Raw genomic sequence first — 16,417 nt, 5'->3', positions numbered from 1 at the left:
TGGACCAGAGAAGTACATGTACGTCATGGTGATCGGGCGGGTGCAGGAGCTGCACCCACCCGATCAGCGGCAGTCACCGATGCTGGTGCATTAACTCCTGCACGGCCGCGGTCAGCGCTGACCGTGGCACATGCGGGTTTCAAACATGTGTGGGATGTCCATCGGGTCCCTGCGCTGCTGTGACAGGGACCCGGTGGCAGGGAAGGCAGCCCGATGCATCGTGGCTGCCTTCCAGGAGAGCCTGTGAGATCCAGCCCTCTGGATCTCACAGGCAGGAAGGCTGTAATACACTGAGTGTATTACAATGAGTAATGCACTTACAGCCAATGTATTACAATACAGAAGTATTATAATGCATTGTAAAGGCGATAAGACCCCAAAAAGTTGAAGTCCTAGAGTGGGACAAAAAAAAAAGTGAAAAAAATAGTTTTCCCAAAAAATATAACAAATTTCAAGTAAAATAAAAGTGTACAAACTGAAAAGAATGGCGTGGTATTAAACACAGGGCTGTGGAGTCGGTAGATAAATGCTCCGACTCCTCAGTTTTTGGTACTTCCAACTTTAATATGCAAATATATTTTAGACATTCCTTGAAGGAAAGAAAGGCAACATACATGTCATTACCACAGAACTACTGGCTAGGAAGCTGCTGCCTTCTCCTTTGTGTGCTGATCTTCTGCTGAAGATAGGACAGTGGGAGAATCCAGGAAGGGGAAGGGGCATTTATTGTAAAACATGAGTTCCCTAGTAGAATCCCATAGTCATGTTTAAAGTTTAAGCTAACAATCTGAGTTTACAAGTTTTTATAGCCTTAGCTGAATGACAGCAGTTTTTCAAATGGTTTACAGCTTCAGTCTTGAACTATTGACCATCCATTCCCTTCACTTATACAAGTGTCTAGTCCTGCAAAAAAACATATTTACTTAATCAGTTATCAGTGAGAGGCTAGGTTACACATGGACGCTGCGTTCCCTGTAACAGCGGAACACAACACAATGGAAAGTATAAGTATTGCCGCTCCTTAACTGTGCGTTGCGTGCCATATAGTGAAGCATATGAAAAGCATGCTTCTTCATGGTCACTTAACGTGTTTGTTTTGCGGTAACGTGACGCACTGCATGCATTGGCCTTTATTCTTACAGTAGAGAAGTACCATATTTTTCGCAAAAGTGGGGGAAAAATAGCAGTGCGTCTTATTGGGCGAATGCTGCGACCGTCCGGTGAATAGGCTGAGAGGGAGGAGGGGCTGGGGCCGGCATCTGTTTCTGTAATGGCAACGGGGCCCGGTGCAGTCACTGTATTCTACTACAACGGGCCCTGCTCACTGTAGTATACGGTAATCATATCTAACTTGTGGGTATTGTTAAAGTATTCCAATCATCTTAAATCTAGCCCTGTACTACTTACTACTAACTTCTTGGCAGTCAGGAGGCCGGATGGGCGCTCGTAGCGTAGCTCACTACAACACTCGCCTGCTCCGCCCACTTTATGAATGAAGCAGGCACCGGGCCCCGCTGCCATTACAGAAACAGATGCCAGCCCCCATTCACTACACAGGGACACTGTTATGGGGGGGATCTGTGGATGACACATAAGATAAGATGCTGTATATGTGCCATCCACAGACCGGCCCCCATAACTGTGCCATCCACAGACCGGCCCCCATAACGGTGCCATCCACAGACCGGCCCCCATAACGGTGCCATCCACAGACCGGCCCCCATAACGGTGCCATCCACAGACCGGCCCCCATAACGGTGCCATCCACAGACCGGCCCCCATAACGGTGCCATCCACAGACCGGCCCCCATAACGGTGCCATCCACAGACCGGCCCCCATAACGGTGCCATCCACAGACCGGCCCCCATAACGGTGCCATCCACAGACCGGCCCCCATAACGGTGCCATCCACAGACCGGCCCCCATAACGGTGCCATCCACAGACCGGCCCCCATAACGGTGCCATCCACAGACCGGCCCCCATAACGGTGCCATCCACAGACCGGCCCCCATAACGGTGCCATCCACAGACCGGCCCCCATAACGGTGCCATCCACAGACCGGCCCCCATAACGGTGCCATCCAATTTAAATCTAGTAGGAGTCGGTTCATTTTTTGCCGACTCCGACTCCACAGCCCTGATTAAACAAGCAGGAAGTGCTCAAACCCACACGCAGTTGTGCATATATATATACACTGCACTTGTGGCCCGTTGCTAATGACTATCCCCAGCAAAATGCATACAGTGGATGATGCCCGCAGCGAACCACAAGTACCACAATAGACATCCTATACAAGATAGCACTTATGTGGATGTGATGATCAATATAACAAAATAATAGCAAAGACAGGTGCACTCTGCGGTCTTACTAGACCGTAGAGTGCACCTGTCTTTGCTATTATTTTGTTATAAAATAAGTGTCTTTTTCCCAAAATAAAGTAAAAAAAAAATAAAAAATTGTAAAAAAAAAAAGAAAAGTAGACATTGGGTATCGCCACGTCCGTATCGATCGGCTTTATAAAAATATCACCTGACCTAACCCCTCAGATTAACACCGTAAAAAAAAAAAAAAAAAATTATTATGATAATAAAAACTGCTAAATAAACCTTTTTTTTGTCACCTTACATCACTAAAAATGCAACACCATAAATAAATGTTTTAGTGTCTCCATATTCTGGCTCTCAGAATATGGAGACACTAAAACATTTATTTATTTTTTTTAAATGCTGCTGTGTGAAACTTAAATAAAATAAAAAAAAGTATACATATTGGGTATCTCCGCATCTGTAATAAACTGCTGTATAAAAATATCACATGAACTAACCCCTCAAAATAAATGTCAAAAAAGCCTTTTTTTTTTTTTTTTTGTCACCTTACATCACACAAAGCGTAATGCCAAGCGATCAAAGTCATATGCACCCTAAAATAGTACGATTTCAAACCGTCATCTCATACGAAAAGAATGAGCTCCTACGTAAGACAGTTGCCCAAAAAAAATTAATAAATATGGCTTTGAGAATATGGAGACATTTTGTTTCAAAAATGCTTTATGTAAAACTGAAACAAAAAAAGTAGTCCTATTTGGTATTGTCGCGTCCGTAACAACCTGCTGTATAAAAAATAGCACATGATCTAACCCAGTGATGGGCAAACTACGACCCACGGGCGATATACGGCCCGGCAGACCTTTTTATCTAACCTGCAGAGCTGTCCGGAGGCAGCAGGAGTGGAGATGAGCGCTTCCATTGTGGATACAGATGAATGGGGTGGAGGAGCAGGGGAGAGGCAGGCCTATCATCGCACCACCTGATGAGTGGGACACAGGCCGGAAGAGGCCTGCATCGCATCACTGACAGCAGCATAAGGTAAGTATATGTGTTTATTGTTTTTATTATTTATAGTATACTGTGGCAAGAAGGGGGTTGGGGGCCCTATATACTGGCACAATATGGATTGGTACTATAGAGAAGAGGGGAAGCACTATGGGGGCCACTATGGAGAAGAGGGGAAGCACTATGGGGCTCTCTTCCGGGTGTAGGGCTGACGTCATCGGCGCACTGAGGAAGGAGCAGCCAAGCGAGTGTCCTTCTCTCAGAGCGCCTGCGCCGAATGAGGACCGATACGGCGCAGGCGCGGGATTTCAGCTGCAAACAGGGCCAGCGGAAGGAGGAGAGCACTCGCTGGCCCTGTCAATCAAGGGGAGGAGGCAGCGTTTTTTTAGACCAAGGATGCGGCGGCTACCAGCAAGTCCGCCCAACTTGCTGGTAGTGAAGAAATTTGCATATCACAAAAGTACTATTTTTAAAGCACAGCCAGAGGTAAGAGGGGTATATATAGACTCTGCGTACATTAGCAATTCTATTAAGTCCAATACTGAAAATTGCTGTTTGGGGGGTGACAGAAGCCCTTTAACCGCCTCCCGACCGCCTAACGCAGGATTGCGGTCCGGAGGCGGCAGCCCTGCGCTCAGCGACGCATATACGCGTCATCTCGCGTGAGCCGAGATTTCCTGTGAACGCGCACGTTCACAGGATCAGAAGGTAAGCGAGTGTATCTCCAGCCTGCCAGCGGCGATCGTTCGCTGGCAGGCTGGAGATGCGGTTTTTTTTTTTTTGGGCTAGTTAAATTACTTATATTGCGATATGAAAATATAATGGTCTTACTTACTTTGATTCAGCAGTTTCTTCTAAAAACCAAGTTTTAGAAAATGTAAATTAGGTCTCTACCAGCAAGTAGGGCGGCTACTTGCTGGTAGCAGCTGCAGAAAACCGCCCCCCTCGTCGTGTTGATTGACAGGGCCAGCCGGGATCTCCTCCTCTGGCCAGGCCTGTCGGCATTTTAAAAATCGCGCGCCTGTGTTCATTCGGCGCAGGCGCTCTGAGATGAGGAATTTCGCCTCCTCAGAACTCCCTCAGTGCGCCTGTGCCGATGACATCACCGAAATAGACGTCATCGGCGCAGGCGCACTGAGGAGGCGAGCCTCCTCATCTCAGAGCGCCTGCGCCGAATGAACACAGGCGCGTGATTTTTGAAATGCCGACAGGGCTGGCCGGAGGAGGAGATCCCGGCTGGCCCTGTCAATCAACACGACGAGGGGGCGGTTTTCTGCAGGTGCTACCAGCAAGTAGCCGCCCTACTTGCTGGTAGAGACCGAATTTACATTTTATAAAACTTCGTTTTTAGAAGAAACTGCTGAATCAAAGTAAGTAAGACCATTATATTTTCATATCGCAATATAAGTAATTTAACTAGCCCAAAAAAAATAAATAATGACTTTAATGGGGTGACAGAAGCCCTTTAAGGGTGTTTAAGCTAGGGGGGCTGAAGTGGTTAAGGGGTTAAGATTATTAATAGAAAAACATTGTCATTTTATTTTTTCAGCACTGACTGACATATCTGCTTTTAGTGAAGTAACATTGCTGGATCAGACTACACACTGGGTTTGATTGTAGTCTGTAACCATGGAGACACAGGTCTGCATAGGAGCTGTATATATAAAACAGGTGTATTGGAGGCTTATGGCCCAAACTATTCATTGATATCTACTGTACATAGTAACATAGTACATAAGGCCGAAAAAAGACATTTGTCCATCCAGTTCGGCCTGTTATCCTGCAAGTTGATCCAGTCACAGTCCTGGGGATAAATAGATGATGGGAGAGATCTCTGTACTGACCCCTGATATATTTATACATATTAATTAGATCTCCCCTCAGTCGTCTTTTTTCTAAAGTGAATAACCCTAATTTTGATAATCTTTCAGGGTACTGTAGTTGCCCCATTCCAGTTATTACTTTAGTTGCCCTCCTCTGAACCCTCTCCAGCTCTATGTCTGCCTTGTTTACAGGAGCCCAGAACTGTACACAGTACTCCATGTGTGGTCTGACTAGTGATTTGTAAAGTGGTAGGACTATGTTCATATCACAGGAATCTATGCCCCTTCTGATGCAACCCACAGTAATAACAAGCTCAGATTTTCAATTGCATGGGCCCTCCTAGCGTATTTTGCCCCATTTAATGGATGTGCAAGCAGTATTAGTGTTCACTTTGGGACCTCCTCAGATGTCCTAGTCGGATATCAGAATAATGTAAGATATATAAAATAGATACAGCATTCTGAGATGGCACTACGGTTTCACCTCCTCTGGCATCACATAAAGCAGCTTATCCCGTATCACAGGCCCCCAGATGTGGGCGCTCAGCCTCCCGAGCAGAAAGAGTCCTTAAACATGTGCAACAAAGATCAGAAATGAGGCCACACTCAGACCTCTTCTAAAACCTTCTCCTTTATTGTATCCACGATAAATCATGTGGTACATGGGGGGAATGAGGGCAGACTGCTTACAACATCCGCAGGCACAGATGAGCGGCGGTGGCCGTTTCGCGTTCCTCAGGCCGCTCATCTGTGCCTGCGGATGTTGTAAGCCGTCTGCCCTCATTCCCCACCATGTACCACATGATTTATCGTGGATACAATAAAGGAGAAGGTTTTAGACGGTCAGTAAGTGCCGCCTCTCATTTCTGATCAGAATAATGTAAGCTTCATACAAAATACTCTGCCTGACGCTCACACCTAAATGTGATATGACTAGCCAATTCCCAAACATCTCCCTTTGTATATTAAGCATATACAATTTTTCATTGACTAACAGATTAGGTCCAGTGCCCTGTATAGCTGTACAGTATGATCTTTTTACATGATCAAGAGTCAGTCATGCACGTTAAGCAGGTGCAGACTGGGCCCCATTTTGTACTTTGGTCCAAATTGATGGATGGCAGGGCCAGCAATACCATATTCTGGCATATTATACCACCCAAACAGAGCTAAATGCCACAGTCAATCACAAAATACTGCCAGCAGCACAAAATACATCCCCAAATACTTCCACTGGCCGGCCGTGAGGAGGGCCCAGGCGGCCCCTTGGGCATCGCCCCTGCCCTTAAATGACCTATTACATGGACAGATAGAGCAGATGATTGTCGGGAGTGAAGTGTCCCCTCCCGTCAATCTCCTGCTCGCTAGAGGAGAACGCTGCTCTTAGACGCAGCGATCTCCTCAGTATGGGGACAAGCGATCACTAATGCATTGCTCATCCCTATACTGTCTCATTGTTTGCTGGCAGCAGACCACCTATTACACAGCGCTGTCTGCTGCTGGCAAACCAGGATTTTAAAACATGTTAAAGGGAACCTGTCACCGGGATTTTGTGTATAGAGCTGAGGACATGGGTTGCTAGATGGCCACTAGCACATCCGCAATACCCAGTCCCTATAGCTCTGTGTGCTTTTATTGTGTAAAAAAAACGATTTGATACATATGCAAATTAACCTGAGTCATCTCGGGGACAGGACTCATCTCAGGTTAATTTGCCTATGTATCAAATCGTCACCAAAAAATGAAACTGACTTTCGTATATATGAAAATCCTAAAAACTTTATTATAAATATATATGAACAATACATACATGCATGATAAAAGAAGGCAGCACAAGGCAGGACACACAGATGAGGAGCAGGACCCAAGGAGAGGCCGAGAGATCAGTGCACGAAAATAACAACAGGGAAAAAAGAATGCTAGCTAAAAAAGCATACCTCAAAACCTCATGACAGCAACGCCCCAAACAAAGTGCAAAGGAGGCAATTGTAGAGATTGAGGTTAAAGTACAAGGACAAGATTAAACATACCCTGAGTGGTGCAAAGATCTCTTGGCCGACTCCTGACCCAACGCCGTTTCGCCAGTAAACCTGGCTTCTTCCGTACACTGATCTCCCGGCCTCTCCTTGGGTCCTGCTCCTCATCTGTGTGTCCTGCCTTGTGCTGCCTTCTTTTATCATGCATGTATGTATTGTTCATATATATTTATAATAAAGTTTTTAGGATTTTCATATATACGAAAGTTAGTTTCATTTTTTGGTGACGATTTGATACATAGGCAAATTAACCTGAGATGAGTCCTGTCCCCGAGATGACTCTGGTTAATTTGCATATGTATCAAATCGTTTTTTAAACACAATAAAAGCACACAGAGCTTTGGGGACTGGGTATTGTGGATGTGCTAGCGGCTATCTAGCAACCCATGTCCTCAGCTCTATACACAAAATCCCGGTGACAAGTTCCCTTTAACTCCTTAAGGACACGGCCATATTTCACCTTAAAGGGCACCTGTCATCAGTTTTATGGTGTCCTAACTAAGGGCAACATAAATAAGTGACTGATTCTTAGCACAATGCTGGGTCACTTTCTTTAATTGACCCAGTCAATCTGCCAACATCTTGTACTGAAAAGCTCCAGCTGATAATGATGAGTCATGAATATTTATGTTTCAAATACTAACTTTCCCTTTAAGTGCAGGGATGTGGTGTGTTATACAACAGTTCGTTACTACTAATGCCCATTATGGACTAAATTACACCTATTAATCCCGCACCTACCAAATTATCTAAGACTTAACTTTCAATAGTGCTGCTATTAATACTTAATACTTTAAAGAATATCAGAATCATTTAAAACTTCCAGCATTCACTGGCCTTTGAGTCTCAATTGGAATGCCCTGTCAGGAGGTCACCTGACAGGGTCTATCTACTACTATGTAAATACACGCTAGTGCCTAACTGGCTGCGCGCTGCCAGTGTAATGTGCGGGCACTGTGTGATTACTTGACACTATCATAAGAGGCTGCAGCGAGATGCTGTGTTAAAATTAGAGCTTCACGCTGCCCCCCGACATGTTTCGCCGTGTACCGGCGTCTTCAGGGGTTAGGGCAGAGTGTGAGCGTGTCCACTCTCAACTGGCCTATAAAACCTTTGTTTGTGACGTGCTTCCTGTGGGTTTGGCTACGGGGCGTGATTGAAATCCAGGACTAGGATGGTACTAGGAAGCGCTGCGGAGCTCCGCCCCCTGACGTCGGCCGCCTCCTATCCACAGCCTACTACTTGGCTTCTGTCATGGGTTTATGCCGCGCATGTCCTGTGCACTTAGACACTTCTCGATGTGTGTACTACTGCGCATGTCAGCCGAAGTTTTAAATGATTCTGATATTCTTTAAAGTATTAAGTATTAATAGCAGCACTATTGAAAGTTAAGTCTTAGATAATTTGGTAGGTGCGGGATTAATAGGTGTAATTTAGTCCATAATGGGCATTAGTAGTAACGAAATGAATATTTATGAGCTCCTGACTCTCCCCGCCTACCTGCTGCTGATTGACATTTTTTTTCCATATGAATCAGCAGCAGGTGGGCAGGGGAGTAGCTATAGCTGTTAATTAAATAAACGCTGGACTCACATCAGCTCATTGGCATGCAGCATGTGGCATCTTTGTGTGTGTATATTATGAGGTAACCATCTGTCACACCAGTAAGTGAATACATCTAAGGTACTTTTTAGTAGTTAATGATTGTATATAATTAGTTAGATTAAAATCAAATATCCACATGACAGGTTCCCTTTAAGGACCAGGCCATTTTTTGCAAATCTGACCAGTGTCACTTTAAGTGGTGAGAACTTTAAAACGCTTTGACTTATCCAGGCCATTATGAGATTGTTTTTTCATCACATATTGTACTTCATGACACTGGTAAAATGAAGTAAAAAAAAATATCATTTTTATTTCTAAAAAAAATACCAAATTTGCCAAAAATTTGAAAAAATTAGCAAATTTTGAAATTTAAATTTCTCTAGTTCTATAATACATAGTAATACCTACAAAATAGTTTATTACTTTACATTCCCCATATGTCTACTTCATGTTAGGATCATTTTGGGAATTACATTTTATTTTTGGGGGACGTTACAAGGCTTAGAAGTTTAGAAGTAAATCTTGAAATTTCTCAGAATTTTTCAAAAACCAACTTTTTAAGGACCAGTTCAGGTCTGAAGTCACTTTGTGAGGCTTACATAATAGAAACCACCCAAAAATGATCCCATTCTAGAAACTACACCCCAAGGTATTCAAAACTGATTTTACAAACGTCGTTAAGCCTTTAGGTGTCCACAAGAATTAATGGAAAATAGAGATACAATTTCAAAATTTTACTTTTTTTGGCATATTTTCCATTTTAATATTTTTTTTCCAGTTACAAAGCAAGGGTTAACAGCCAAACAAAATTCTATTTATGGCTCTGATTCTGTAGTTTACAGAAACGCCCCATATGTGGTCGTAAACCGCTGTACGGGCACATGGCAGGGCGCAGAAAGAAAGGAATGCTATACGGTTTTTGGAAGGCAGATTTTGCTGGACTGGTTTTTTGACACATGTCCCATTTTGAAGCCCCCCTGATGCACCCCTAGAGTAGAAACTCCAAAAAAGTGACCCCATTTTAGAAACTACGGGATAGGGTGGCAGTTTTGTTGGTACTAGTTTAGGGTACATATGATTTTTGGTTGCTCTATATTACACTTTTTGTGAGGCACGGTAACAAGAAATGGCTGTTTTGGCACAGTTTTTTTTTATTTTTTGTTATTTACAACATTCATCTGACAGGTTAGATCATGTGGTATTTTTATAGACCAGGTTGTCACGGACGCGGCAATACCTAATATGTATACAATTTTTTAATTTTATTTATGTAAGTTTTACACAATGATTTCATTTTTATTTTTTTATTTTATTCTTTAAGTATATACGAATAACAAACCGTGCATCAGCAAAGTAGACAAAATACATTGAGTACTTCAAAGATAATGCACTGCAATGAGAGGTCATCATGTTAGTCATCTTAATAAAGCCTAATGGCAACTGCAGTGTGGGGTGAAGTACCCCGTTGAAAATGGATCTAATTTGTCTAAGCAGGTACCCTGCAGGGAGATACTGATGAATATGTAGTCCTGGCATCAGAAACAAAAATGACCAGGAAGAATGTAATGACACACTCGTAAACCTATTGAAAGGTGCATCCAACAAACATATAGGGAGATAGGGAAAACAAAACTCTGACGGACAGAGGAAGGGGGGGGGGGGGGGGGGGGGAAGCACAGAAGAGTACAAGGATTAAAAAGCTCAGCTTCTCATGACAGTAGGCCCTGAAATTCCTGGAAGGAAAACCAGGGGGCCCAAGCATCAAGGAAAGCTTTATGCTTAGCTCGTAACTGCGAAGTAAGTTCCTCCATTCTCCGGATCTCCTCCACCTTTTGGATCCAGCAGCCAATTGTCAGAGGCAAGGAGAGCTTCCACTTCGCAGGGATAAGCAAAAAATTGATCAGAGCCCTGATACAATTCAGGCTTTGAATACACTCCAAGTTAATGAGCAGGCAATGGGCCTGTGACGGGCCAGGTTCGGTGACGGGCAAGACGTATTCCATTCCACACTTCATCAACTGCAAATCCAGAGGTGTGATATATCGCATCTTATGTGAGTGTGGTCTGGAATACGTCGGCAAAACCATTAGGGAATTTCGGAGGCGGATTGGTGAGCACATGGGGGATGTCACACACAAGAGGGACACCCCTTTGTCCAAACACGTGCACACCAATCATAATGGCAAGGCCCGGTTGAAGTTCATGGGAATAGACCTTGTGAAACCCCCGCCAAGAGGAGGGGACTGGGACAAAAGCCTACTCCAACGTGAAGCACGCTGGATTTTCAATTTGAAAACAGCTGCACCAGGCGGCATGAACGAGAGGCTAAACTATGCCTACTTTCTGTGACAATGACACTCTATATCTGTCATTAAGCCTGGCTTATATAGAGACGAATACTATCATGTTCTTCCCTCATGGCTTTTTGGGGAGGTGAGCTGCACCTGGGCAGGCACTGACTGCTGCGCAATCTCTGACGCGCATTGCGGTGCATGGGCACACAGTGCAGTGCCTCCCCTCGCCTCTTCTGCATCATCACATGTGTGTGATCTGCGCCCGACTACACACATGTGCTACCCCTGACTCAATTCTTTTGGGGTATATGCGCCGGATTGGCCCATCCCCCTCCTGAATTGATGCAGCCACTACGTTTTGACTGTCATCTGCATAATACGGTGGTCGCACTATACTGTGTACTGTTACAGGGATCCCTGATACATCAGCTCATGGCACCCCTGTCCACTACAATAGTGCGCCCATACACACATCAATTTCATGTGGCCCAGCTAGTTATACCTCTAGCATCATCTGCGTCCTGCCCTGTGCCCGTCCACCCTGCACTAAATGCCACTAGCCGCATCCAGGCTATACTACTATTTACTTGGTAACCTAGGTGACGCATACACTTTGCGTCGGACGTCGTCACCAGACCATCTAGATACTGGCTGTGTGACGATTTGTCTCCGCCCACCCCCTGCCGCATTCCCGCCTCACCTGAGTGGTGTTGCCGGCGTGTGACGTCACTGGCTGCGTCCGCCCTCTGCCCTGTTCACTGTGACTCTCCTCGGGCTTCCCTGATGCCTGGGTCACGTGACTGGACGTACGGCGGCGCTCCCGGGTGGCGTCCTGCGTCGATGACGTCACTGGGGGGCGGGGCGACGGAACTGAGGCGCGGATATTTAAACTCACTTCTGTGACATACAATCGCGGCTGGTCTATAGTGTCACCCCCAACCATAGGGGTTGCACATGTTTGAAAGGGATTATTAGATTCCCCAGACCGTCCTGCACAAGACTACCCCTCCTGTGCCACTCTGCTTTCCACCCTGGATTAAGCAGCCACTGCAGCCCAACCAGGCTTCAGCAATCTACAGGCCATTACAGCCTGTCCTTTTTCCTCAGTGCTAAACTAGCCTAAGGTTAAATACCTACGGCTATACTGTTACCTCCTGCAGTCGTTCCCCCTGAAGAAGTCACGGACAGAAACGTGCCACGTCGGGTGACCACTGGAAGTATCATCATCCATTCATCACTGAACAAAACCTTCTGTAGTTCTAGGGTACAGGTCCACCATAGGGACAGGCTACCGGACGGGGTCGCCTTTTTCAAGGCGAGTGCTCTGTATAGACAGGTAGCAGCATAATAGCCCCTCTCACCTTGATAGGGATATATAGGACTCCTCCTATTGTCTGATCTACCTGACTACACTGTCTGATCTACCTGACTGCACAGCTGAAGCATCCGTCCTCCGCCCGGCATACTCCCAGGTTTTCCTGCCTCCGGTTATCAAGGAACCGTACCCACTTACTACAAAGGGTCTGGTAAGACTGCTCGCGTCCTCACAGACGGAGCAGAATTTTTCATTTGTACCAGCCTGGTACTAATTGGTCCTATCTATGTTTGTATGTTTTTCGTTTAGTGAGTCCTTTTTACTCTGCTTATCGTATAACTTATTAAAAGCTATATTTTAAATAAGTACACTCCCCCCTCCCTTTGCTTAGGGGCCCATTGCCCACTTCGCAGGGATGCATGACCTAGCCACTATCACCAAGGAGCACAGACAAGACTTATGAAGTATACTCATTGGGAGATCCGATAGGAATAATAAAAAGAAACCAGGTGTATTTGGTACCGTAAACCGAAAAATTGAGGACAATGCTTTATGGATCGACTGCCAAAAAGGACAGATTTTTGGGGCATTCCCAAAACATGTGTAGCATTGAACCCATGGCTGAGTCAAAACGCCAGCGAACGGGACACGGATAGGAAAATTTTCTGTAATCTGACCAGAACATAGTACCATCTGGACATTATCTTTATATCCCGCCTCCTGGAACCTACTCGCCATGGATGACCTGTAGAGCAGACGGAATAGTTTTGACCATTGGTCAGGAGGGACGTCTACTCCCACTTCGTCACATATGGGGGCAGGTAGTCCTGTCGAGGAACAACCAAGGTCTGGTAACATTCAGATAGGGAATGTCTATATGCGCCCGACCCAACACATGCTTTCTCAAGAGGTAAGAGACCTGTCAAACCCTGCGGAAGCTGGAATAGAGGATAGAAAGTGTCAGTTGTCTGGATCTCCAGAATCCCAAGGGGCAGGGATCTGTCCATTTCAATATCTCGTCATATGTAAACCATCTGCCCGAGGTTCTAAAAAAGGGAGCACGGGACCTACCATTTACCCGCCATTGCAAAAACGGTCCTCCCCGACAACTTGCTGGGAAACTGGGATTTCCTAGAATGGGGAACAACGGTGAGGGGGAGATCAAGGGATTTTCTTTGACCTTATGAAATTGTGTAATGGTGGGACCGATTGTGGGGTGGTTAGAAAGAGCTGAAGGGAGTTTCATATCTACCCAGGGCAAGGAGGCCAGAGGATAGCTTGAGCACAGTTGTTCGAGACCCAATGTGTGTCGACACCAGTCCACTATCCTTTGAAGCAAGGAGGCTGAGTAATATTTACGTAAGTCAGGTTCACCTAACCCTCCTTTGTCCCTCGGAATGTGTAAGAGAGATCTAGCAAGTCTCGGGCTACCCCTAGCCCAGATAAATCTGAATGAATAAGTCCCCATGGATCCTATTAAAGAAACTAAAAGGGGAGTTTAATGGGAGGGTCTGAAAGAGGTATAATACCCGTGGGAGGATGTTCATTTTAAAAATGGCACATCTTCCAAACCACATGTGTAGTCCCTTCGACCACCTCTTAAGATCTTCCCTGATCTGGTCCCGGAGAGGGATAAAATTCCTGTGGTACACCTCCTTCAGATCTGAGGGGCTATAAGTGCCCAGATATTTCACTGCTCCAGTAGCCCACTTGAATGGGAAGGAAGCGACCAGGTCGGATACAAGAGTATCCGGTAGTGATATATTCAATGCCTCTGATTTCTGAAAGTTAATCTTCAGATTAGAGAGGCCATGAAATTCCGCCATCAAGTTCGGAAAATAAATCTTGGGGTTAGTAAGCGTAAACATTAGGTCATCCGCATAAGCTGCTATCTTAAATTCTTTGCCCTCAACAGAGAGTCACGATATATTCGGGTTCTGTCGGATTGACCTCAGGAGTGGTTCCAAAGTAAGAACAAAGATCAGTGGGGAGAGGGGGCCCCCTTGGCGGGTCCCATTCCGTATTGCAAAAGACGGAGAGAGCACACCATTAACCTTCGTGGCCGAAGACTCATATAGAGCTCGGATCCATGTCGCCAAAGGACCGGTGATGCCAACGTAGTGCAATACCGCGAACAACCAAGGCCACCCCACCCTGTCAAAGGCTTTTTCAGCATCTGTGGACAAGAGACAGAGTGGGGCGTCTCGGATATTGACGTGGTGAATCAGATTGAGAACCTTAGTGGTGTTATCTCTCACCTCACGCGACGGAATGAAACCCACCTGATCATTGTGTATGAGATTAGATAGCAGCGGAACCAGACGTGTGGCAAGAATTTTAGCGAACAATTTATGATTTCATTTTTGAAACCAAAAAAAAATCATGTTTTAGTGTCTCCATAGTCTGAGAGCCATAATTTTCAGTTTTTGGTAGGGTTTCATTTTTTGCGGGAGGAGATGACTTAGATTGGCACTATTTTGGGGCGCATATGACTTTTTGATCGCTGGCCATTACACTTTTTGTGTTACGGTGTTCAACTGAGGGGTTAGGTCATGTGATATTTTTATAGCGCAGGTTATTACGGACGCGGTGATACCTAATATGTATACTTTCTTTTTATTTATGTACGTTTTACACTAACAGCTTTTTTAAAACAAAAAAAAAGATGTTTTAGTGTCTCCATATTCTGAGCCATATATTTATTTTTATTTTTTGGGTAATTGTCTTAGGTAGGGGCTCATTTTTTGCGGGATGAAGTGACTGTTAGATTGGTACTATTTTGGTGGGCATACGCCTTTTTGATCGCTTGGTGTTGTACTTTTATTGATGTAAGGTGACAAAAAAATAGGTTTTATTTAGCACAGTTTTTATTTTTTACGGTGTTAATCTGAGGGTTTTTATTTTTTCACTTTATTTTTTTGTCCCACTTTGGGACTTCAACTTCTGGGGGTCTAATCCTTTACAATGCATTCCAATACCACGCATTTACCCAAGGTGCCTGTTCAATGATCGGTGATCGGAAATACATAGGACTGTATCCTTTAAGTACCGGGACATCAGGGCGTACCTGTATGCCCTATGTCCGGAAGAGGTTAAAAGATCTTGATTACCCAATCACTGTGTAATCAGTGGCAATATTTTACTGCCAGATCGGTAACCAGCGTTCATACACCCGCTGGTTAGCGATTTTATCTTAAAAATAATCTGCCAGTGTAATAGGGCCTTGAGTCAGTGATGTGTGAGCCAAAACCAGGTGTGGGTCACAATCGCATTACAGATGCAAATCTTTCTATTATACCTTACCTCACAATCGCTGATCAAACACGGACTGTGTGAACTAGTAGTTGTCCTAATAACATCCTGTCTCACAGTGATAGAGTATAATGTATGATACGTTTAAAGGGGTTGACATTGACATATACTCAGGTGTTGGGCCCCCCACTGATCTGATATTGATTACCTACTTGTAGGATAGCTCATCAATATCTAAAAGGTGGAGAACCCCATTAAAAAAAAAACTTTTAAAATTGTAATACCTTAAAGGAATTAAAAAAAGGAATATGTCCAGAAAAAAAGTGAATAAAAAATGCTACACTGATTAGGTATCCACACAACTGTAGTTACCTGAAGAATTTACTAAAAGGTGAAAGGTATGAAATAAACTAAAGAAACAATGACTGAAATAACTTTTTCTTTCTATATCTGAGCTGCAAACACAGTAGGTCATATTTACCCCATACAAGAGTGGGGAGAAAAAATACAATATTTCCCACATAAAATAAGGATCATACAGCAACGTCGGTAAAAAAAAAAAAGTTATGGCTACTGAAATGTGGAGAGTCAAAAATGTACTTTGGCGTTAAGCCCAAACAGGTGTGATCATTAAGGAGTTAAATGTCAGTGCAACTATTGTATTTCTGTAAATGTTCATTGGAGCACGTCCGTGTGCATGAGCCCTTAGGTTAACACCGCTTGAATGAGGTCGTCGTGAACATGCCTTTTTAAATGC

At 44.6% G+C, this 16,417-nt stretch overlaps 1 protein-coding gene across 4 annotated transcripts in view; it reads left to right on the top strand.

Moving 5' to 3' along the window:
- SPG21 (SPG21 abhydrolase domain containing, maspardin) overlaps nt 1-16,417 on the top strand; it is a 66,952-nt gene that overhangs the window by 24,140 nt on the left and 26,395 nt on the right. The gene's annotated exons all lie outside the window — the stretch shown is intronic.

This window comes from Bufo bufo, chromosome 1 (genome assembly GCF_905171765.1).
Source record: "Bufo bufo chromosome 1, aBufBuf1.1, whole genome shotgun sequence".
Lineage (NCBI taxonomy): Eukaryota > Metazoa > Chordata > Amphibia > Anura > Bufonidae > Bufo > Bufo bufo.
Note: the sequence above shows the minus strand (reverse complement) of the source record. Positions and strands in the feature narration are given on the sequence as shown.